The sequence below is a fragment of the Dasypus novemcinctus genome, chromosome 22 (genome assembly GCF_030445035.2).
Source record: "Dasypus novemcinctus isolate mDasNov1 chromosome 22, mDasNov1.1.hap2, whole genome shotgun sequence".
NCBI classification, from domain to species: Eukaryota; Metazoa; Chordata; class Mammalia; order Cingulata; family Dasypodidae; genus Dasypus; species Dasypus novemcinctus.
Window position 1 is genome coordinate 69,032,251 of NC_080694.1, and position 23,732 is coordinate 69,055,982.

The window sequence follows — 23,732 nt, forward strand, 5'->3', positions numbered from 1 at the left end:
GGGGTCGCTAAGAGTCCCCACATCCCATAAGCTCTAGTATCACTTTCGTCATAATAATTACTGTTCATTTTTTCCCTCTGCTTTAAGAGAAAAGGAAAACTCGTGGGGTTTTCTTCTTTGGCACGCTTCCTACTCAGCACAGTGTAGAAACTCTTTACACGCCGTAAAGCACGCATTTCAGGCGGTCCAGAGGTTTCCAGTACTCTTGATGCAAATATCCTAGTAATTTCCTTTGTTTGGAAATTAAATGTTAAAAATGAGGAACATTACACCTCCTCTCGAATCCGAGTGTGAGCAGGATGGGAATTTAAAAGTGGGTCACCCGGGAAGCTCGTGCGGGCAGGGGCCGATGAAAAGGGGGGGGGGGGGGGTCTCTGCCTCCAAGAAATGCCTCGGATGGTACGAGTGACCTCAGGTGGCAGACCCTGCGCTCGGGCTCTCTCTTCTCCCAGTTGAGTGCAAAACAGGCTGCATCCGCAGGGCGCCAGTGCGGAGGTCCCTTCGAGCTCCGAGCGCACAGAGCCATAGCGGCTGCCCTTACGCAGCAGCCCGAAGGAGGAGGAGGAAGACATGGGGGAAGAGCTGGAGCAGCAGGAGCCCGACGTGTCCGATGGCTGCAGGCCGGGCAGCTGCACCCCCACCCGTTGGCATGGACGGCGAAGGCCAGGCCCTCTCCGCCCGGGTCGCTGAGCCCCTGGCGAGCCAGGCGCTGCTCGACCGTCCCCAAGGCCATGTGCAAGGGCGGGGACAGGCGCGGGCAGCTGGTGCCAGGGTGCATCCGGCAGTTTCCCTGCAGCCACAGGTTGGCATTGGAGGGCGCGCTGGCGCCACCCCCGGGAAAGACCTCAGAGGAGGACGATGCGGACGAAGATGCCGAGGAGGAGCAAGAGGAGGACACCGGGGCTGCGCGGCCGCCTCCCGAGGAGCGCTCCAACTGGCCCACTGGAGTGGCGCCCCAAGGGGCGGAGCAGGAGCCGGGTGGAAGTTGCGCTGCAGTTCCCGACAGCGGACGCTTCCCCAGCTGCGTTTATGTACCCACTGCCCGTGTTGTTTCCGTGCGCAGAGCTGAGCGCGGAGCTGGGTGAATGCAGTCCGCCAGGCGCGGGGTGGCGGCTGCGCTGAGGCTGTGTCCCCGCCGAAGTAGAATCTGTGGAGGCGCTGCCCAGCGAACTGGAGCTGTGGTTGCGGTACCTGGAGAAGAGCTTGCGGTAGGGGTGGGCGTGAAGCTGGAGGTGGGCTTGCTCCAGGGGCTGCGCGGGCCAGATCCGCCGGACCCGTGGTGCCGGTCGAAGCCCGCAGGCTACCGCAGGGCCTGTGCGCCTCGATGTCCTCGCGCGCGGCCCACGTTCTCCTGCACTCCTGTCCCTTCCAACACCTGCTCCAGTCGCGGCTGGACGTCAGGGTATACCGGTGCGTGCGCTGCCGGGTGCGCCCTTGGGCCGCTCCCCGGCCCCACCAGGTAATCGGGCGCACCTGGACGGCGGTTTGCCCGGGCAGTTGGGGAGGCCCCGGCACCGCGCTGTTGAGCGCCTCACTCTTTCCTTACACATTCTTGATACAATCCCTTACCAGATACATGATTGGCAAGTGTTTCCTCCCATGTGTTGCCATATTCCTTTGTTGGTGATGTCTTTCGATGCGTAAAAGAGTTTATTTTCAAGGAAGTGCAATCTATCCTTAGCACTAAGCACTAATACCACAGTGCACTATCCTGAAGAAGTACATAAACCTTATTCCCAAAACCAGCGTTTTCCGGAGGCATTCGCAACGCGGTGTCGCTCAGGACCAGGGCGCGGGCTTTGCGGGCACAAGGCCCCTGGCTGATCCTCCGCCTTCAAGACGTCGTAGCTCAGTTCCTAAGGTGCACTGAGTGCCGTGATCCTCGACCTGGTGAAGCGGAGGGTGGAGGGGAGACAAGCTCGCTAATGCCAGGTCTCTCCAACCCGAAATGAAGCGTACACCTCAGTGCGCCGCGGATCTCGGACGCCGTTTATGCAACTAGTAAAGGACGGAGTTTCCCTTCGTTCTTACTGTTTTCCCGGCCAGAAGAGACACAGCCTCCACCACGGGTCTCGCCTACTGACCTGCGCAGAGAGCGCACTAGTTCTGAGCACTGAGGAGATATTGATGGCTGAGAATCTGGAGCTCTTAGGTGAGTGAGTGGCAGGAGCTGAAAACGGAACAAGACGCATCGGGAATTAGAGGAATTCCAAACCCCAGCCTGGTGAAGGGTGTCGACAGGCCGACGGGAGCACACCGCATTCCCTTCCCTCTCAAAGACGCCGTTGATTCAACAGGAACTCGGTGCACAGGGAGCTCCAGTTTAGAAATCACTAAGCTCTGGGAATCCTGAAAAGGTGCGCCGGGGGACGGGAAACTCCTGGGGGTTTCTGGGCATACAAATCAGACGCGAGCCGGTTGGCCCTGGAGAACAGAGCAAGTGGCTCTTCACCAGCGGAAGCATTGCAATTGGAATTCATAGTATCGGCTTCCCTGTGGCTTCTCACTTATCCTGTTCTCCCCGAGGCTTTAACTCTAAATAAACAATGCCAGGGGCTCTCAATTAACATCCAAAAGAGGCCTCGTGTGAAACGGGAAAGGTTTCACCTTCCTAACAGGAAAATTGACGCAAGTAAGATGTGAAGGCCACGGTGCGTTGGCCCCTTGCACTTATCTAGGAAGGTAAGGTCTCTGGTTCATGGACTCTCCATCCCTCAAGAAACAGCCCCCTTACATTCTACATGCCCCTCTTCTGCGAATATCTCTGAGTAGTAATTGAGGGGCAGGCATACCTGGAGGCAGAGTCCACAACAATGACATAAAATACATACACTAATACCTATGCCTGCAAATATCAAGAGGAAAATTAGTAAATTTTCTCCCCAAACCCCACTCAGTTAGGTTAAAAGGCATTTCTGGAAGAAAAAAAAGAGACTGAAATGGGCAACCAAAGTGGTTGAAACTCATACCCAGACTGCCTGCTGGCTGTGTGGACAGTTGTCAATTTCCACAGGAGGTGAAAGCCCTGGGATAATCAAATGGCTCTTTTACTACATTCTTTCCACATTTCCTGTGATCAAAAACAAACCAGCAGGCACATCCATTTCATCAAAGCAGGTATGAATACGTGCAACTGCAGTAGTGTACTGGAATTTCTGGCCCTCACATTTCTTAGGTTTTGAAATTTTGGGTAAAATAGACACTATGTCAGTTAACACCCAGGAAGACCTCAGTGGAATAAACAATCAGAGAGAATGTGATTTATGTGTAGACACACATACACATCTTGACTGGATTTGTAAAATAGGTAAAATCTATATTGGTATATACACTTTTTGGGGTTGGAATGCAACTGTATAGGTAGTGGTAATTATACAAATAAGGAGATAGTGCTGCTGAAACCCAGGATTGAACAAAGGACCTTCAGGGCTTGTCTAGCAGCTCCCAAATGAGCTTTTCAACAAACTTCATAGATGCTACTGATGATCTTTCAAAACATTACTTAAGGTTTTCCTTAGCAAAGTTCTTGGATTCTTTCATATTTGATTCTGTTTTGTCTAACATCACCTAATGACTCACCCAAACCATCTGGGCCCTAGTGCCATCCTAGCTTGAAAATAGGATCCCATTTTCCAGACTGTAAATGAGTTGTCAGGCGATGGCGGAGTGAATAGGTGGAAAAGGCAAAGCAGGAAGAGCCTTTTCCACGTGGTCCCACCTCCAGCAACGCTGCTCAGAAAACCAGGGGGAAATAAGTTATTGAACCTCTCCTCCTCTTCTCTTGTCCTCTCCTCCCCTTCTGTCCCCTCTCCGCCCCTCCCCTCCTCTCCTCTCCTATATCTCTTCCCTCCCCCCATCTATCTCCTTTCGGTCCATTTTCCCCCTTGTTTTGCTCTTCAATGACATTGCAAAACAGAAAAGAGCATCACTGGGCACGTTAATGTGGTGCCGGGCTCCGTGCATCTGATTGCAGGACTCCTGGGCGAGCCAACGCTTTTCCCTAATTCCTTCCTTTTCCTTGTCTTCCTTGGGTTGACCCGGTCGCACTGCGCGGTGCGGGAACCCAGGAAGCAGGACTAGGGAAGCACCAGATAATGCGTTTAGCTCCTTACACGCAGGTAAAAGGGAGAATTGGAGAATTGTTGGGGATTGCGGGAAGCAGACGAACGTTCATGGTTTCTAAGAAGAGGTGTTCGCAGTTGCTACGCCAAGGGTTCAGGATGCTGCTGCAGGTGACGGCCTGTGCAAAAACGAGCGAGAACATGTTACCTCTCCAGTTCCCCGTAGAATTGAAGGAGAAGCCCAGACCCAGGCAACTCAGAGTTAAAGCGAAGGTGGAGGTACTGGGGATCGAACCCAGGGCCTCGTGCATGCTAAGCACGCGCCCCGCCACTGAGCTATGCCCCCTCGCTGTGTGCCACTGGAAGAAGGATTTCCTTAAAGGGTCTGAAACGTTCAAGTTCCGCGTGTCTATCTCTTCCTGGCACTTTTTTGGACATAGTTCTGAAGTAAGGAACAAGCGCAGCATGTGTGATGCGTGAACCAGCAGAACCACCTAGAAAGCGCATCTGGCGGAGCCTCGGGCCCCGCCTGAGGGACGCTCCACGCGCAGGTTCCCACAGCCGCGCGCTGCTTCTGGACTGCGGAGCTCTGCACTCCCAGGCGTTAGCGCTGAGGTAAGGGATGGAGGCAGGTGATTTTCGGGGTTTCTCCGGGTGGAGGCAAGAAACCTTCACGCACAGCCTGCAGGTCAGCAGGACTAGGAAGGTCCCAGGAGCAGAAACGTGTCATTCGGGTCACAGTCGTCACCTTCTCCTCGGGATGCTCTGGGTATGTCTCACTTAACCCACTGGAGTTTCTCAGGCCGATTCTGGGAAGAAAAATAACTGCACAGGGTGCTTCGTGTGTAAGAGGTCCCGGGGTCAGGCCCGGCGCTTCCTTCTCTTTCTGGCTTTTACTAGCCCTGCCCTTGCTCCATTTCTCTCCTCTTTCCTGCTCACTCGTAAACGGGTCCAGTGGATGCTTTTTGCGTTATTCGTTTCTACTTCCTGAGACTTTCTTCTCTCCAAGCCCTGGCATCAGCAGGAGGAAGCCTGGAGGGAAGGAGAAGAGGAGCCCGTCAGCACCTGCTCCAAGCGAGAAACCTGGGGCCAGGAGCGGCCGTGCAAACTAAGATTCATTTAGGATCTCATGGAGGGGAAGGACGACAGAAACACGGAGAGAAACAGAAAAATAATGGCCCTACGGACATTTTCTTCCCACTTCTCTTGGTTAGTTGAACGGTCAGATCTGCAGTCAGGTTGGGAGATTCAACAGAAAAGAAAAAAGTTTCCAGTCCATTTCTCTGCGCCTAGTTTTCTACAACCTTCTCCACTTGCCAGTCCAGCCACTTTACTGTCTGACCCAAGTAGCTGCGCTGCGATGATCGGATCCCAAGGCAGGGGAGCTCTATCACATTCCCCAATGGAACAGCAACAATCCCCCAAGTGCAAGGGCAAAGACCAGTGAAGAAGGATGGCCCAATGAGGGGCCCTTGATACTGATGACTAAGCTTATGAGCCCGTGTGCTTGAAATTTCAACTAGGCCTAGAGCTGCAGGGTGCTGAGAGTTACCTCATGAGAGCCTCCATCTTGTTCAAAGGTGACCACTCTCTAAGCCCAACTCAGCATGTAAATGCATTACCTTCCCCCCAGCATGGGACATGAATCTCAGGGATGAACCTCCCTGGCTCGGAGGGATTACTACCATCAACAGCTCGTGATGCAACTAGAAAAAGACCTTGAATAAAAGGGGAAAGTGGTAAAGAGAAATGAGTTCATATGACTAAGACACTTCAAAGTGAGTCAGCAGGTCATCAGAGGGTCACACTAACACATGTCTCAGCAGGATCCAAGAGACAGCCAAAGTAGATAAAACCCCAGATACTTGTGTTCCTGAGGGCTATGGAGACACACAGGCTCTGTGGTCATGACAGACGGCTCTGGAGTTCGTTGCCTTGTCAGTGGGCTCTACTTTGGAATTTGTGCTCCTGATTGTGATGGAGTTGGACTTAGATATGACCTCTCTATACATGCCTCTTCTGTCATTTTTACTGAACTTGTGATTGGCACTGAGGTTTGTGTATGCTCAGAACTTGAATATGTGGACTGTCCATGTGCCAGCTGGGTTCTGAGCCTCAGCAGAGTTGCAACACCTACTCTCTAGTTCGTTGGACCTACCCAGGTCAGCTAATCGGGAAGTGAGAATGGTCAACCACCACATCAGGGAACCGAGAGTGTCTACAACTGCAAGTAGGAGAATGCATCTATCAGTCATGTGGGATCTAAGTCCCTTCTCAATTTAGAGGTGGAGTGGACAGTGCCATCCCAGGGCAATAATATGGACTGGAGTGGATTTTCTGGTATTCTATTATCGAACTGTTGTGACTCTAGCAATGGAAGTAATTGTATCATTGATGTGGAGATGGTGGCCACGGGAGTTGTTGAGGGAGGAAGAGGTGTGATATGGGGCATTTTCAGGGCTTGGAGTTGTCCCGAATGAAATTGCAGGGACAGATGCAGGACATTGTATATCCTGCCATAACCCACTGGATGGAATGGGGGAGAGTGTGAACTACAATGTAAACTATGGTCCATGCAGTGTGGCAGTGCTCCAGGGTGCATTCACCAAATGCAATGAATGTGCCTTACTGATGAAAGGGAATGCTGATGTGGGAGGAGCAGGGCTGGGGTGGAGAATGGAGTATACGGGAACCTCTTAGTTTTATTTTTTTTTAAGATTTATTTATTTATTTCTCTCCCCTTCTCCCCCCCGACCCCCCCGACTCCCCCGCCTGCCCGCCCCAGTTGTCTGTTCACTGTGTCTATTTGCTGCATGTTCTTTGTCCCCTCCTGTTGTTGTCAGCGGCACGGGAATCTGTTTCTTTTTGTTGCCATCATCTTGTTGTGTCAGCTTTCCGTGTGGGCCGTGCCATTCCCGGGCAGGCTGCACTTTCTTTCGCGCTGGGCGGCTCTCCTTACGGGGCGCACTCCTTGCGCATGGGCACTCCTTGCCCACGTCAACACCGCACATGGGCCAGCTCCACACGGGTCAAGGAGGTCCAGGGTTTGAACCACGGACCTTCCATGTGGTAGATGGATGCCCTAACCACTGGGCCAAGTCCGCTTGCCTCATGTGTTTTTTAAATGTAATGTCTTATGTGATCTATTTATCTTTTTAAAGAAAAGACAATAAAAAAACAGACAGAATGGTTTATGACCATAAATCTAACTTTTTTAAGAAAAAAAAAGCTTTCTATCTTTGAGCAGCTAGCTGAGAAAGCAGTCATGAAGACCTTGCTAAACTGTGGTTTATTATCCACTGAAATCAGGACAAATTTGATGTGCTTCAGACAACCCAGGACTGAGGAATTAAGTTTCCTCCTCACAAGTCCCCTGGTGAGGAAATACCACGCTGGACTCCTCCAGGGATGGAGGCAGCCACACCTCCAGCTTCGAGTCTCACCTGCGCCCCCGCATGGTCGACATCCCTCAGCAGCCCCAGCTTCTTCCTCCAGACTTGTTTGTCCTGCTCAGGACATCCTCTGCTGTACCCAGGTGTCCCACACAACCACCCCAGGACTTTCACTGACCCTGATGCCAGTCTTAGCGGAAATTCAGGGGGCTGGGTTCAAAGAAAGTACAAGAAAAAAATGTCTTTGGAAATCGAGGTCCTCATGAAATGAGACATCAGAAAATCTCCAGACCCCAAATGAAAGGTACAGGTGTGACACAGACAGTCTTTCTTGTGACATTGTTTGAACATGACGGACTCAAAATGTCCATGAAAACCTCCATGCAGGTGTGTGCTAAGCACTGCCATACCTGTGTGGAATTCCGCAGAAGGTTGCATCTGGAGGCCTGGGTTTTCACGTGGCCAAGGAAGAGTGAGGTGAGGACTGTAAAGGGTCCCTTGGAACTGGGGAATTAGGAGTTCTTTGATATGCATTTCTGGAAAACAAAAGATGGCTTGACCTTAGACTGAATTTGTCTGCTGATTCAATGTTTCTCTTGGTTCCCAGGCTTTTCCAGGAAAGCAGCTGTTTTGGATTAAGTCAGAAAGCATATTGTAGAAGGAGGTGGCGAGTAACTTAAAGCATATTGGGGGATGGGAATGGAGTGGGGGTCAGCAGTAACTGAAAATCTGACAGGTTTAGGAAACACTGGCTAGAAAACACCAACCTGGATGGTGTGAGCTGAGTTTTGGGAAAGACCACACCCAGAGAGAGGTAGAGGTGTTGGAGGGATGATGGGAAGAAGTGGGTCTGAGGCTGCTGGGTGGTGTGAAGAGGGATGAGGAGGGGTCGGGATAGGAAAGTGGAGAGAAGAGGCTTAAATATGGCTCTTTAGGTACGGATAAGATTTGGAAGGACAAGGAGGTAGGACCTGTTCCAGATCTGCATCTTTTTTCTGGGTCCTCCAGGTATAAGAAATATAGTAGTCACATGTGTTTTAAGGTAAGCTGGCTAAAAAATTTGTTTGTAGAAAGACCTATTCCTTTTACACACACTGCTGGATTGGAGAGCGTTTTAGAATGTGTGTAATTCAGTTTTTCTTTGAGGAGCAGGAGCAGCTAGTACGGATGGTTTTTGGAAGAGCTACAGGGAAGGCAGATTCACCCAACCCACGGGGTGTCTGTGTTGGGAGCAGGTTGGTGAGTGTGGGGGAATTCACTAGCTGCTTTTTTTTTTTTTTTACTTAAGTATGTGAAATAAATTTGAAAGTGACTGATTTTAACAGGTTGTCTTGGAATTCAAGATGGAGTAAAAACAATAAATGGGCTTAATGACCTTTATTAAAAACTCTGTGAAAGCAGACATTCTGCCAATAGGGCATCAGACTTTTAATCTGCGGGTTCAGGGCTCAAGCCCCTGTTCTGGGCAGTAGCACACTTTTTCCCTCCCCAATATACCCTTAAATGCAAGAAAAGATGGACGTTCATCTCACTTTTCTGTGTGGCATGGGGTCAGGGCAGATGTGTGGATAGGAATGAAAAGGAAGCAAAGAGTTCACAGCTTTAGAACTTTGACAAGGGACCTTTGAGAGGCAGGAAAGGGGAGGGATCCCAGCTTGCAAAGAAGGAGATGCATTTTACACAGCACACGAAGAAAAGGCTTTTCCAGCTCCCTTTCCTTGTTTTGTAGATTTTTAGGACTTTAATGTCCTTCTTGTATTCAACATAGACTACTGATAATGGATAGACAAGAGGGAGAAAGACTCTTCAGCAAAATCTCCTGGAAATCAAAGTATCACTCTGGTCCAACAGACTAAAGACATCAGCAGACTTAAAGAAGGATAAGGGAGTTTAACCAACAATTTAAGTTTGAAGGCATTACTAGAAAATGCTCAACCAACCAACCATCTCCTCCAGGTATTGAAAAGAGAGTAAGAGCGAAGCAGAGAAACTCTAAACCTCATTTCTGGAATTCTGTTCTGGCCCTCTAATCAGCACTCCCACCCATGCCGCTGTTTTACAGTGACTGGAGAGCAACAACAACAATCATAATAAATAAATAAATAATGATAATAATAATAATAGAAAAATAATAAGTACATGGGAAGAATGCACTAGCCCCCTAGATAAAATACCTCCTAAAATAAACAACTGGCCCAGGGCCCACTGCCAATGCTCAGCCCAGCAGCTTTGAAGGCCACACATTCTCCCTCCTGAGCGCCTGCTGTGGGCATTTTCACTGGACAAGGGCATCAAGAAGTAAGGACACCCCGCCTGGTAAGGGGTGTCAGACAGGCCAACGGGGAGCAAACCCCATTCTCTTTCATCTCAAAGAGGCATTGATTCAGCAGGCAACAGGTTCACACGTAGCTCCAGTGCAGAAATCACAAAGCTTTGGAAATCCTGAAAAGGTGCATCAGAGGACGAGAAAGTCCTGGGTGTTTTCCGTCATATAAAGCAGATGTGAGTGAGTTCACCCTGAAAAGAAAACAAACAGAAAAGGCGTCTGTTCCTTACCAGTGTAAGCCGCCAAATCTCCTTGGTATTCACGTTATACTTTTCATCATTCAGTCGAATGTGTATGATGGAGAAATATTTCGTGCTTCACGTGGGGCCTCTGTTGAATGTTAACTGAGAGCCCCTGGTGCTGTTTAGAGTTAAAGCAAAGGGAAAAATGGAAGAGTAAGAGTGAGAAAGCGCAGTGAAGTGAATATTACGAATATCAGTTGGGAATGTAGGATTCAGGTTTATTCCTCACTGTCGGGTGTGGAGGGCCTTGAATCCTACCAGGCTTTATTTCGTTTTCCAGATCCTGACACTCACTCGCCTAGAAAGACTCCGGATTCGCAGCCCCCAGTGTCTCCTCAGCGGACAGGACTCCTGGCAGTGGTCTCTGCGCGGTCGGTTGGGGAGACCCGTGGTGGACCCTGTGTCTCCTCTGCCCGGAAGAAAATAAGAACGAAGGGAAACTGTCAGAGGGCGCTGATCTTTTTCCTCCTCTCTCTGCCTTGCTTCTCTTTCATAACAGTGTAAAATGGGGGCCCAGGTGGACTGCGCCCTAAAGGCACGACTTTTCTGTTGAAAGATATTCTTTCTGCCCTCTTCTAAGGTTACAGAACAGAAATCAGATAATCTTTAAAGTAACCACCTTCATGTGTGCGGAAAAGAGATTGTATTTGGAAATTAAATTCCAAGGTGTCCTTTTGAAGGAGGTAGAAGACAGTTGTGGAGGTGCCAGGGACGAACCCGGGGCCTCAAACCCGGGGCCTCGTGCACAAAGCACAGCGCTCTACCGCTGAGCTACACCCCAACTCGTCTTCACCCTTGGGAAGGCTTTCTCAGTTTAAGGATTAGCTATTTCTTGCGCCTCTTGTATTGTGGTCTTAGCGTGAAGTGCTAAAGAGTCTGAACCTTGTTGGGGAAATGGATTCTTTTCTTAACCTTTTTTCCCCCTTTGCAGTGTCACTAAAGAGCAAGAGAGATGGTAGATAGAGTTCAGTGCCATGTCAGTTGGCCCTTCATTGGAGTTGGTGTTTCTGTGTGATGGAGCTGGACTCAGATGTGATCTCTTTTCACAAGCCTTTCCTGTTACTTTACCAGAATTGTAGTTGGTGCTGGGGTTTAATATATACCCAGTGGATCTGTATCTCTGGACTGACCATATGATAGCCAGGCCCCGAGCCTCAACAGACTTCAACTCCTACACTATGGTGTATTGGACTTACCCCACTCAGCTAACATGGAGTTGAAGAAGGTCAACCACCACACCATGGCCCAAGAGTGCCTACAAATGAAAGCAGGGGGATTGCATCCAGCATCCATGTGGAAACTAAGCCCCCTCTTGACATAGATGAGGAATGGACACAACCAATCCAAGTTCCACAGGATGGAGGAATAGAATATGGATTAGAGTGGACTTACTGATATTCTAGCCATGAACTATCATGATTAGTAATCCAAGAAAATGTGGCATTGGTGTGGAGAAAGTGGCCATGGTGGCTGCTGGATGTGGGGAATGGGAGGAAGAGATGAGATGTGGAGGCGTTTTCCAGACTTGGAGTTGTCCTAGGTGGTGCTGCAGGGACAATCACCAGACATTGTAGGTCCTCCCATGGCCCACTGAATGGAACGTGGGAGAGTGTGAGCTATGATGTGGACCACTGAACATGAAATGCAGGGATGCTCAGAGATGTATTCACCAAATGAAATGAATGTCTCATGATGATGGAGGAGAATGTTGCTGTGGGGGGAGTAGTGGGGTGGGGAGGGAGGGGGGTATGTGGGGACCTCATATTTTTTTAATGTAATATTAAAAAATGAATAAAGACAAAAAAAAAAGTGCAAGACAGAAAAAGAAGGACCAGAAGAAGACAAAGAGAAGCAGCTCGCTAGTTCATTTTCATTTCCTTTAGTTTCCTGAGCAATGTTAGGGTCATGCAGCTCCGGGGGCGACCGCGCAGGAAAGCTTCCTCCTGTTTGGCGTGATGCGCCCCTTTTCCTCCCTCTCCCTCTGTCAGCTCGTCCATTTGAAAACTGGATCGTGTTTTCATACCTGGGCGGCCCTGGAGCCCGTGTGTTCCCAGGTGAGTGAGTAGGTGAAGTTCAAAAGATTAGATTAACTATGAAAGAACACTGAAACATCACTAATGAAGCCTTTATAATCTTTCTTGAAAGAAGGTCTAAGGCTTCATTTCAAAGGGCCGGGGTAGCTCAGTTGGGAGCGCGTTAGACTGAAGATCTAAAGGTCCCTGGTTCAATCCCGGGTCCCGGCGTGCTCTCTTCTGTTTTGGGGTGTACTTCCTTGCCCTCCCTTAACACTTGCATCCAATCCCCAAGAGTGGATCTATCACTAGAAGGTTTAATTCCTTTTTGCTAATCCAATAAAGGCGTATACATACAGATTTGTTCTTTTTCTTTAAGGAAATCAATTTTATTGATACATAGTAATAATGCATAAAACTCATCCGAAGTGTACAATCCATTGTATTTGGTATACCCACTTAATTGAGCATACATCACCTCAATCATCATTACAGCATTTTCATTAATTCAATAATAATTATAATAATGAAAAACGAACTAACAAAAATTTTCTTCACTCATCAATCTTTCTGTCCTTCCCCTGCTGTACATAGGTGCTAAATCTGGCTATTTTTTCACAGTTACTTTTTTTATTTTTAAAGCAGTTTTATTGAGATATGTTCCTATATCATACGCTCTATCCAAAGTGTATACTCAATGGCTTTTAGTGTAATCACAACATAACATTTTAGAATAATTTCATAACTCCACAAAGAACAGCTCCACACCTCTCTCGCTCTCTCTTTAAATCACTTTCTCATTTGGTTGTTTATTCCACTCTGGTCTCCCATGAAGTGTTATCTAACATTGTAGATATTTTATTCAAAATTAGAAAACCTAGGAAATTAGGGAGGTGAGAATTTCCAACACCCCAATGCCATTGCACTTACACATTTCTACTCTGAGAATATCTACGTGTGTGGTGGGCAAGGGGTGTTTATAACCACGAGAAATGTGGAGAAGAAATGTAATAACAGAACCACTCTACCCTGTGTGTATCTATTTGATGCACTATATAGAAGGGAAATTTTGCAAATCAAAATTCTACATTTCTGAGTCCATTCCATTATTAAACTGTGGGAGTAAGGAAAATTTTTGAACATTAGCTTTTAAATGATTACAAGAATAGCCCCAAGTTTCTTGCTTCAAGATATCTCTGAAGCCTTGCATGTCTGTCTGGAATATCCACATTTTAAGTTACTCCTGGTTTTGGATCCAGGAGAGGATAAAAATAAGCATTTCTATGTGAACCATGTTCTGAATCACAAGGGCCCAGAATCCTGAGAAATGAAAGCAGGTGGGCAGTAGAGGCATCAGGACTCAGGTGCACACATCCGATTTTGTTCCCCTCTGACTTCAACATCTTTCTTGAAGTTATTTGTTAGAGATAATAATCCTTTGTTTTTATCTTTTTGAACTATTTTTCCTTCTTTTCAAAAACTGTTTACGGTATAAAGTGTCTATTTTTCATCAACAGCCCTGAAAACATTTTACACTTCTCCAACATCAAAACTCCTTGGAAGAATACCATCCTAATAATGCCTGTGGTAATCATTCACTTGCTTTTATTTATTAGCTGCACAAGATAACGGTATATCCACTACAAGACTATAGCCATTAAATTGTTGAGTTTGCAGTTTTCATATATTAAATCGTGCCATATTTGTTTTGTGGTACTTTCTTGTTAGGGAAATAGGTGAATATTTAATTTTCTGTGCTTTCTAGATTTTTCTTTATTGAATCTAATTTTATAGCTGCTGGGAAATGTGTTGTCTTTTACTACTTATACCAAATTAATTTTAGATTTCTTAAGCTGATCATTGTACAATCTTACAATCTGTAAAACAAATTCACAATTCTGTTTCTTCTGTTTTAAATATCAAAACTATTTTAGGGAAGTGGATGTGGGTCTGTTGTGGAAGCAGAGAGATTCAATGATCGCATGTGGAAGGCCAGGACGCAGTAATAATTTTAGAAAGGAACATTTATTTGCGAGCAGTCAGGCTCGGCAGACTCCTGTCCTAATAAAAACCGAGCCCCCGAAGAGGATCTTTGGGTTTCTTTTATACAGAGGATGTAGGAGTCGCGAGTAAAATGGTGGTCTCTATATGCAAAAGGACTTTTTGTTAGTTTCTTAGAGTTTTAAGTGTTTTATCTGACTATCAGATAGATCTAGAATTAACACATACTCTCTAGGTAAGTATCAGATTGGTCTTGAATTAACACATACTCTCTAGGTAAGTCTGAATTAACACATACACCCCACACTTATCTTCCACATTCCAGGTAAGCTTCAATTAACATATTTACCTTACAGCACAGCCCATGTTATTTATAAAGAAATATACAGCCCCCCCCACACACAGCCCATATCAGGTCGAGCAATTGAGCTCCCACCTACCATATGGGAGGTCTCTGGCTCAGTTCTCCTGTGCCTCCTAAAGAAACAAGGAAAATGAACAGACACAGTGAGTGCAAACAACAAAGGGGTGGGAATAAATAAATAAATAAAAAATAAATAATTTTAAAACCTCTTTCACCTTCATTCTGTCTGGTTTTATTGCAGATACTTAGGACCTCCAGGACATTAGGACGTTAGTGAGTAGAAGGGATGATTCCTGGTGCAGGCCACGGCTTCCCAATCTCAGACTTAATGTTTTTAAGTTTTTATATCAAAGTGTTATGTCTTCTGTAGATTATTTTTGTATTTTTGAAATGAGGTTAAAGAAATTTTCTTCGATGTCTACATTAAGAGTTGTATCATGAATGGACACTCAATTTCATGAAATACTTTTTCTTTGTCTACTGAGGTGAAGATAATTTTTCTTAATTTCTTCATGTGCTGACTCACAACTCTTAGTGCAACGTCAAATCGACCACCAATTATGGTACTGGACGCAGGTGGCTATTTGTGTTTGCACGTAAGATTGGCCTATTGTTTCTTTTCTTACACTGTTTCCTCTGGTTTTGGTAATACGGGGAATCCAGGCTTATAGAATGAGATGGAGCGTCTTCCCTCTAGTACTACATTTGGAAATGTTTGTGTTATTGAAATCTGTGGGGAGCCCTGCAAAGCAGGCTCCAAGGTTGGTAGCAAGAATGTAGATAAAGAAGGAGGTGCCCCTGGGCAAGGTTATGTGCTGAGCAAAATAGGCTAAGTATGGAGAAGAATTCCAGGAAAACTGTGTTATCAGAGGGCTATTAAAAAGAAGAAGAACTATTGCATTTGTAGTGACCTAGAAACAAGAGTTTCCCGAGAGAACTGCTGAATGTGCTAATTTCACTTGTTGTATAAAATAAAGCATGGTATATGGGGACATCATTTTTTTAAATGTTAACATTTTAAAAAATAAAGGAAAAATAAATAAAAATAAAGTGCGTGATCGCGCTAGGGGCCTGAGGTAGTGCAAGCTCCTGCAGGCTCCTCAGGTCCACCTGGCCCCGCTATCTTGTCTGTCATTTCTTCACCCTCTCGCCCTCCCTCCCCGGAACTGCGCGGAAAGCCGTTCCGCTGCTACCGCGCTGGATGGGTCGCGGAAGAAATTAAACTTGTTGGGGTGTTTTGTCGAATTTCCAAGTGAACATATTTGGTTGTAGGGTTTTTTTCTATGGGACATTTTTTTTTTTACTATTTATTCAATTTATTTGACCGTTTTATTTTCTCCAATTCTCCTACCCTACACTGAATCCCACATTTCCTGTTTGAACAACATTTACACCTGTGCTGCTCTAAGCTGGCAGCTTTAGCCCATGAAGGGATGGAAGAAAAGGATCGCACATTCCTCTTTAATCAGGGCTTCAAACTCGGTTTGCCCCAAAATGAAGATAAAGTCAGAAATGAGAGCCTCTGGCGTACAGGGAATCACCTGAGGTGAAGGAGAAGAGACCCTCTGGGCACCGTGGCTTCCAGTAGGAACCAGTGAGGGAGACTTGGACCCTGCTGGAGGCCAAAAACATCCACATTTGCTATTTCTTCTTGACTTAAATTGCATACGTAATATTTTGCAGAATTTGCTACTTCATTTAAATTTTTGAATAATTTGAGCAAAATCCTTCACAGCATTGCATGTTCTGATCCATCTTCTGGAAGTACTTTTCTTTCTGCTCTTTTTCTGTCTAACCTTTTCTCTTTTAGGTCTCAGTTTAGCTTTGGGTCTTCAGGTGTTTATGGAGAGCAGGGTATGCCTCGTTCGTCTAACTATTAATTACACCATCTTTGTGATGAAGTTAAAAGTAACAGAGGAGGTGAGGCTCTGCTCAGAGGAGGTGAGCCCGGCTCAGAGGAGCTCGGACAAGCGGCGTGGAAGGAGGAGCCCAAGAGAGGGTGGGCGAGGCGATCCCGCAAACCCGCTGCTGTCAAAGTGGACGCCAAGCCAAAAAAGGCAGCGGAAAAGGATAAAACTTCACACAAAAAAGTGCAACCAAAAGGAAAAAGGGGAGCAAAGGGAAAACAAGCTGAAGTGTCTAATCAAGAAACTAAAGAACATGTACCTGCAGAAAATGGAGAAACTAAACCTGAGGACAGTCCAGCCTCTCCTGAAGCAGCAGAGGAAGAAGCCGAGTCTGGTTCATGCCCTGGTGACTTGGAATCTCAGTCAGGCATTTAATATGTGTTGAGCATTTTAAATTACTCCTGCTCCCACCGTTCTTAGTAGACGTGTCTGGTAGAACAGACCCTGGTCTTGGCTCTCCCTGTCAACTCTGTAACATCCTGGTCGTGGTTTTCGTAATAACTTTCTTACGTGCTGTAAAAGATTGGAAATGTGAGTATGTATTGTGTATGGCATTAAATTGTGAATCTGTGGGACTTAAAAGAAGTAACAGTTTATCAACATTTGAAGATATTAGTGCTTGATGTCCTCTTAAGGAAAATTTGCCTTCAATTTTCAAGTGGGAAAGTCCTGGAATAATGTTAGAAAAACGACTACGTGGTTCTTTAGGTTTTCATTACATACATTAAGCTGTGTACGAATTCTGCATAAAGTCTGTGCTGATGTTAAAAACAAACAATAAAATCTCAATTATGAAAAAAAAAAAGTTATGGCGAGAGGCTTATAGTGGCCGTTATGAGACCACGTGGCCTAATGGATAAGGCGTCTGACTTCGGATCAGAAGATTGCGGGTTCGAATCCCTCCGTGGTTGAGCTGCTATTTTCCACACACTGCTTTCCCCGGCTCCAGCCTCCTGCCCGAACCCCATCCCCACCCTCCAAACTCCTAAACCCAGGTCATAGCCTCTGGGAAAAGACGACATCTGGCAGGTTGGAAAGGAGGCTCCCGGCCAGGGAGCGGGGGAGCGGCAGGAAAAGTCAAGTTCAGGTCGTGGGGTGCCTGAGGCCTCCACCACTGGCGCAGAGCGTGCGCTCCGTGGCTCGGTGGCCAAATTAAATATGTGCGCCTCATACGCGCACTCAAAAGGGACTGTATGGGAAGTACCTGCCTTTTGAAGTCAGTTTAAACGTCGTCCCCTTTCTAGAGGAAAAGTCCCCCCCGGGGTTAGAGGCGCTGGAGAGCGAGAACCCCACAAAACCCGCCCCAGCTTAGGGGCGCCCCGGGCGCGGCGCCGTCTCTCTAGGCCCTTCGCGGACAAGGCTGCGGGGTTCTCCCGCACGTCGCGGAGACGCAGCGTCAGGAACTGACTTTGAGGAACGAGGTTAAACTGGGACCTGAGCCCCCGAAGGGCGAGCCCAGAAAGCCTGGACGACGGCGGGGCGGCTTCTGCAGAAGGGAAGGAATCCGGACAAACGCGTGAACAGTGAGATGAATGGACAGGATGTTAGAGCACTGCCCCTTACCACGTCAGATTCAAGGAGGAAGAGCACATGTGAGCGTCTTCAACCGGAAATAGATGGAATTCGCTGTCAAGAACCTTCCTACCAGGAAATGCTGTTTCCCATCGCTTCCTGGATACCTCTCCAAAACGTTCAGAGAACAAATAAAACAGACACAAACTCTTCCACAGGATAGAAAACAGGGGAAGGCCCAGGACTAAATTTTTAAAACAGCAGAATGCCATGAGCTTGTCAGATAATGTACATTTCAGCAGCTTTATCGAGCCACAGCTGGCACGCAGTAAGCTGCACGTGTTTAAGCGTATGGGTAAGTTGGCAAGTTTACACTCGTGAAACTGTGGGCACAGGACAGGTACTGAACACAGCTATCGCCCCCAAAATTTCCTCCTGCCGTTTTTTCATAAGAGAAGATGAGAATTTACAGAAGAGTCGTGGGTGAAATACAGGATTTCTGTATTTGACCCTATTATTAACAGCTCACATTGGTGTGAAGCATTTGTTACAATGAATAACAACACATTTTTATAATTGCTCTATTAATTATAGTGAATGGTTTAACTTACGGTTCACTGTGTAGTACAAGTGTGTGAATTTTTTAGAATTTTTATTCTGTTACTATATATACAACTTAATATTTCCTGTTATAACCATCTTCAGATGTGTATTTCAGTGCTGTAAATTGCATTCACAATGTTTGCTAACATCACTACCATCAATTTCCAAAACATTTCCATCATAGAAATGAGAATCCTGTTTATATGATGCCTAACTTCCCATCCCCTATTCTCACCCTGTCACCTGGTAACCTATATTCTAGATTCTGACTCTGAGTTTCCTTATTCTAATTATTTCATGTCAATGAGGTCATATAATATTCATCCTTTTGTGTCTGGCTTTCTTCACTCAGCATCACGTCCTCAAGGTTTATCTACATTGTCACATGGATCAGGACTTTATAACATTTTAAGGCTGAGTAACATTCAACTGTATGTATACCACATTTTCTTTATACGTTCATTGGTTGAGGGCACTTGGGTTGCTTTTATCTTTTGCAATTGAGAATAATGGCACTACGAACACAGTGTGCCACTATCTGTTTGAATCCCGACTTTCAGTTCTTCTGGGTATAGGTCTAATAGTGGTATTGCTGGGTCATGTGCTGATTCAATACTTAGCTTTCTGAGGAACTGCCAAACTACTTCCACAGTGGCTGCACCATTTTACATTGCCATCAACAAAGAATGGCTGTTCCTGTTTCTCTGCATCCTCTCCAACATTTTTTTAATTTTTCATTTTTTTTCCATTTTGCCATTACTTTCTTTTATTTTTAAGAAGCTTTAGATTACATAAATGCCACATCAAAAATATAGAGCAGTGGAGCACATGTAGCTCAAATGGTTGAGCTCCAGCTTCCCATGTACGAGGTCCTGGGTTCGTTCCTGGTACCTCCTTAAAATCTATCTATCTATCTATCTATCTATCTATCTATCTATCTATATCTATCTATATATATAGGTGATTGGGATTTCCATATACCCCTCCCACACATTTCCCCATTACCAACATCTTTCATTCATGTGGTACATTTGTTACAATTGCTGAACACATATTGAAGCATTGCTACTATGGTCTATAGTTTACATTACGGTTTAGACTTTGCATTGCACCATTTTATAGGTTTTGACAAAATGTATAATGTCCTGTATCAATATCCATCTTTGAAATGTCATGAAAAAACAATTCCAATGTCCCAAAAATGCCCCATGTTACACCTTTTTCTTCCCTCTCCCTTGCCAAGGAACCACTATGTTTATACCTGGTATATTACTAGAATAATAATAAGTCTATTTTAGCCCATAGTTGCATTCCACCTTTGTTTGTTCATTCCTCAGTCTTAAGGATTTGGGGATGGTGATGCCCACTTTGCCTCCAATTGAGAAGGAGTTTAGATGTCCTGGGACAGATGAATGGAACTGCCTTGCTTGTTGTTGTAGATACTCTCAGTTTTTGGGGATGGACGTTGCCATCATCTTTTTGTTAGTTGTACTGGGTGAGTCTGATGAACTGGAGGGTAGGTGATGGCTGCAATCTGCTGAGATTCAGGGCTCAACCAGCTTAAGAACAACTGGAAGATGTAAGTCTCTGGGAAACACATTCAATAGGTACAGTGCTAATTATAGGTTCAAATAAAGGGGGCATAAGAACCATGTGTAGGAAAATTATAAATGAGTGTCAATCTGATACTTTTAGGGGTAGGTTTTCACTCATTCCAAGATAAGGCCCACTGACAGCATTCCTGGAATTGTCTGCCCTTCCAATCTTGTCTAGATGTCTCTAGAGTCTCATGAGCACCTCAGCTGAACCTCTGGGAATCATTACTTAGAAGTAATACACTCTAAAATAAAAAGAAACGGCAAGTTTCAGCCATGTGACACCCACCTATGGAACTGAAAATGATGACTAGACATGGTGTGGAGATGCCTGATCCAGGAGGGAAATTCTACAATATAATTTCTATAGATGAAAATGGAGAAAAGACAGCAAGGAAGAAAGAAGGAAATCTGAAGAGGGTGGTATGTTTTTTTTTTCCCATGGGCTTCTTGATTTCACTCCTCATTTCTGTTTTCCTTTCTCTTCAGTCATAGTGAAAATGGGGTAGCCCAGGTGAAAATCCTGAATAATCTGGTTGCTTATTGCTTCGCACTCATTTTTTCCTTATGTTTTTACAACCACACTAGATGGTGGCAACCCACTGGGTCTTGTGTTCACTTTTCAAGGCAGAAGGAAACAGTCAGGAAATGAGTGAAAGAAGCTCTTGTTTACCTGTTACCAGAGTTCTGAGCAGTAGATGTATTGGGGCTAAGAAAAATAATGTGTGTGGAGGTGCAGGGAATTGTACCCAGGCCTCAAACAAGCAAAGCATGCACTCTACCATTGAGCTACTGCCCCCAGCGAAGTTACCAAAAGTTTTCAGTGGCTCTTTGAAAGCCTAATAAGGCAGAAAATCTGTTCTGTTAAATCCCCTTTTCCATAACCCCCCACCTAGATCTGTGTTTGCACCTATATTGAAGGAAGGGCAACTAAATTCTAGACCATATGAAGCTGTTCCTGCTCCTGGACTGTCACCTGCCTGACCAGACCAGTCCTCTCCCAGATCCTCTCACCTGTGGAATGCCTTTATTTATTTATTTATTTTTTGCCATTTCTATGGATGTCCCAGGATGGAATATTCTTGTGTGTCTTCCCTTTTCTATATGTTCTTTTTCCTATGCTATAGATCACTTGCCCCAGTCTTCCTTGACTTTCTTGTCCACACCCGTGTCCTCAAGTATTATTTTTAGGTAGATATATTCCTCAATGACTTTCCCTGTCTTCCCCACCAGCAAGCAATGAATAAGGCCCAGGAAATATCACTTTGTGCAATGAAGAATCGCCTAAAAAGGAACTTGGGCATAATGAAAACTATCTCCTTTTTCTACCTGTCTTGTTTCCCTCAATTTCACATCCTCAGAAAGGACTTTATGGCTATAACTGGTCTGAATAGAGAAGATTGGTCACCTTTTGGGTTTTGATAGATTTCCTTTGGATCTTCATCAGTCCCTATTCTTTGAGCTCAGAGACCAATCCATCCACATCTTTTAGTCAGGAATTAAACCAATGACTGACCCATAACAAATAGCTGATTCATAACTTTAATCAAATGAATAGATGATGATGTGCATCGCTGGGGTTTTTAATCTTCTTGGAGGGAAACAATTACTGTATTACATTATCTTCAATATATGGAAACAGAAAAATAATCTCCACTTATTTTTTTGGTCTAAACATAACTTTCTTTTAAACTGAGGGTTCAGTGCTTCCATCCTTCCTTCCTTCTTTCCTTCCTTCCTTCCTTTCCTCCATCTTTTTTCCTTCTTTTTTTTTTGTGAGTATGAACTCAAGTGGTCTCTGATTCCAAGGATAATATTCCTTTGTTGTTGATTATTCAATTCAGTGCTCAAAATTTTCAAGATTTCCCTAGTAGTTTCTGCATTCTTTTAAATATGCTACCACTTTTGAACACTTACTTACTTTCTACCTCAGAAAGATGACCTAGGCTCATTTTGTATGATGCCTGCCCCAGCCCTTCTGATAACAGCAAATTCTCCCAGGAGCCTTGGTTCCTTTTAGAGGGGAATTAGTATTAAAAAACCCAGGCATGGAAATGGGACTTGTGCTGGTCATTGCTATAGAGTGTGTTGTTTCTAGGTCCTTTCAGCAGACAGGGCTAAGACAGAACTCTTCTCTGCCCTCCTATTCAGGTTTGTGTATCTCTATTCTCATAGTGACAATAGTGGCTTCCAACAAAGCCATGTATTTACTCATTTGCTCAATCCTTAAAAACACAAAAATAATATCATCATTGCTATACTCATAGCACTATAAAAAATACAAATAGAATGCAAGATTTGTGTGCATTTCATTTGTTTCTATAATGTGAATATAAGGTCAAAGTACTGTGAAAAACATTTGCTTGGACTAATTCTTTTTTCTTTTCAGTGTAGTTTATTATTCATTTAAAAGGAGTTAGTTTCTTTTTTTTCTATTTATATTCAAGTTTAAGGTATTTTCTTCTATACTTGTTAATCTGGTTTTTACATTTGACTATAGAAACCATCAACGTGATTCCAAAGGAAGTGTCACTGAAAAGAGATTTTGAAGTTGCAAGAGAACCTTGTATTTTGGACTCTCCCAATGGAGAATGTCAGTGTCCATTAGTCATCTTGGGGGGAGCTGACAGGAGTGGGTAGAGACTATGGCCTTCTGTCCACAATTGTTATTTTCTCCTTTTGCAGTGTGAAGTATAAAGCAATCTAGGCTTTCAGAAATAGGAGTGTATTCTAGATTTTCATGCTAATAGTTTCAGCTCCTTACATACAGGCAGGCTTAATGGCTTCCTGTAGTTCATATATTCTGATATTCACAAGTGTTTACCGGGTGGGTGTAGCTCAGTGGTAGAGCACGTGCTACTCATGTATGAGGCCTGGGGTTCAGTCCCCAGTACGTCCAGTTAGGGTGTCTGTTTCTGCAACCAGGTAATGGAATGACCCTCCCACTCTTTTCATGTATATTATCACGATTTCTGCTCTCACATTTTGAAAAGAAGTCCAACGAAGAGCATTTAGTACATCATTTCCCTTCCACGGGCCTTAGTGCCACTCAGGGCGCGGGCATCCTCAGAAGGAAGAGGGAAGCAAGGAAGGAAAGGACCACGGCCCTGGGGTCTCCTCCCTTCGCTGAGTTCCACTTGGGGGCATCGCTAAAGAGCAGGACAGGAAAGAACGTCAGTGGGGGTGGGCAGCTCCACGAAGGACTTCCCTGCGTTTCCTTGGTTTTCTGAGCACTGGGTGGTCCAAGGCGGAGGAGCAGAAAAGCTTCCCACGGGTGTTCGTGGCGTCTCTCGCCCCCACAGCCGCCGCCGCCACCGAGAGCCGAGTCAGCGCAGAGCTGCTGGGCATCGTCCCACGTTTCTCCAGGCCAGTGGTGGTGGGCCCTGGACAAGCACCAGGCCCTGGGCGCGGCCTCTGCCATGAGCACGTGGGGAACCTCATTTGGAAAACTCAAGGGAGCAGCTCTCAGGTTCCTGCCCAGCGCAGCTGAGCGCGACTTCCACAGACACGTGCTCGAGGACCGAGCCCGGCTGCCGCGAGCAGACCTTTTGGGTCCACACGAAACAGGCGTTCACGAAGGGCCACTTTCCAGTGTTCGAGAGGAGCCTCGCCCCAACTCCTCGCTCCAGCCGGGACCCCTAAGTGAAGAAATCCACAGGGCACGGCGGACAGCGGATTAAAGTGCCTCGTCTTCCCCCTTTCCTCCTGAATTTCAGC

General features: G+C 45.8%; 3 non-coding genes and 1 pseudogene across 3 annotated transcripts; 2 read left to right on the forward strand and 2 right to left on the reverse strand.

Moving 5' to 3' along the window:
- Positions 1-266: 266 nt before the first annotated feature.
- LOC101413820 (RNA-binding protein MEX3B-like) lies at positions 267-4,264 on the reverse strand (annotated as a pseudogene).
- Positions 4,265-4,335: 71 nt separating this feature from the next.
- TRNAA-AGC (transfer RNA alanine (anticodon AGC)) lies at positions 4,336-4,407 on the reverse strand. Its single transcript has one exon. It is a non-coding gene; the product is annotated as a tRNA-Ala (tRNA).
- Positions 4,408-12,191: 7,784 nt separating this feature from the next.
- Positions 12,192-12,264, forward strand: TRNAF-GAA (transfer RNA phenylalanine (anticodon GAA)). The gene has a single exon. It is a non-coding gene; the product is annotated as a tRNA-Phe (tRNA).
- Positions 12,265-17,143: 4,879 nt separating this feature from the next.
- Positions 17,144-17,216, forward strand: TRNAR-UCG (transfer RNA arginine (anticodon UCG)). Its single transcript has one exon. It is a non-coding gene; the product is annotated as a tRNA-Arg (tRNA).
- The last annotated feature ends 6,516 nt before the right edge of the window (positions 17,217-23,732 follow it).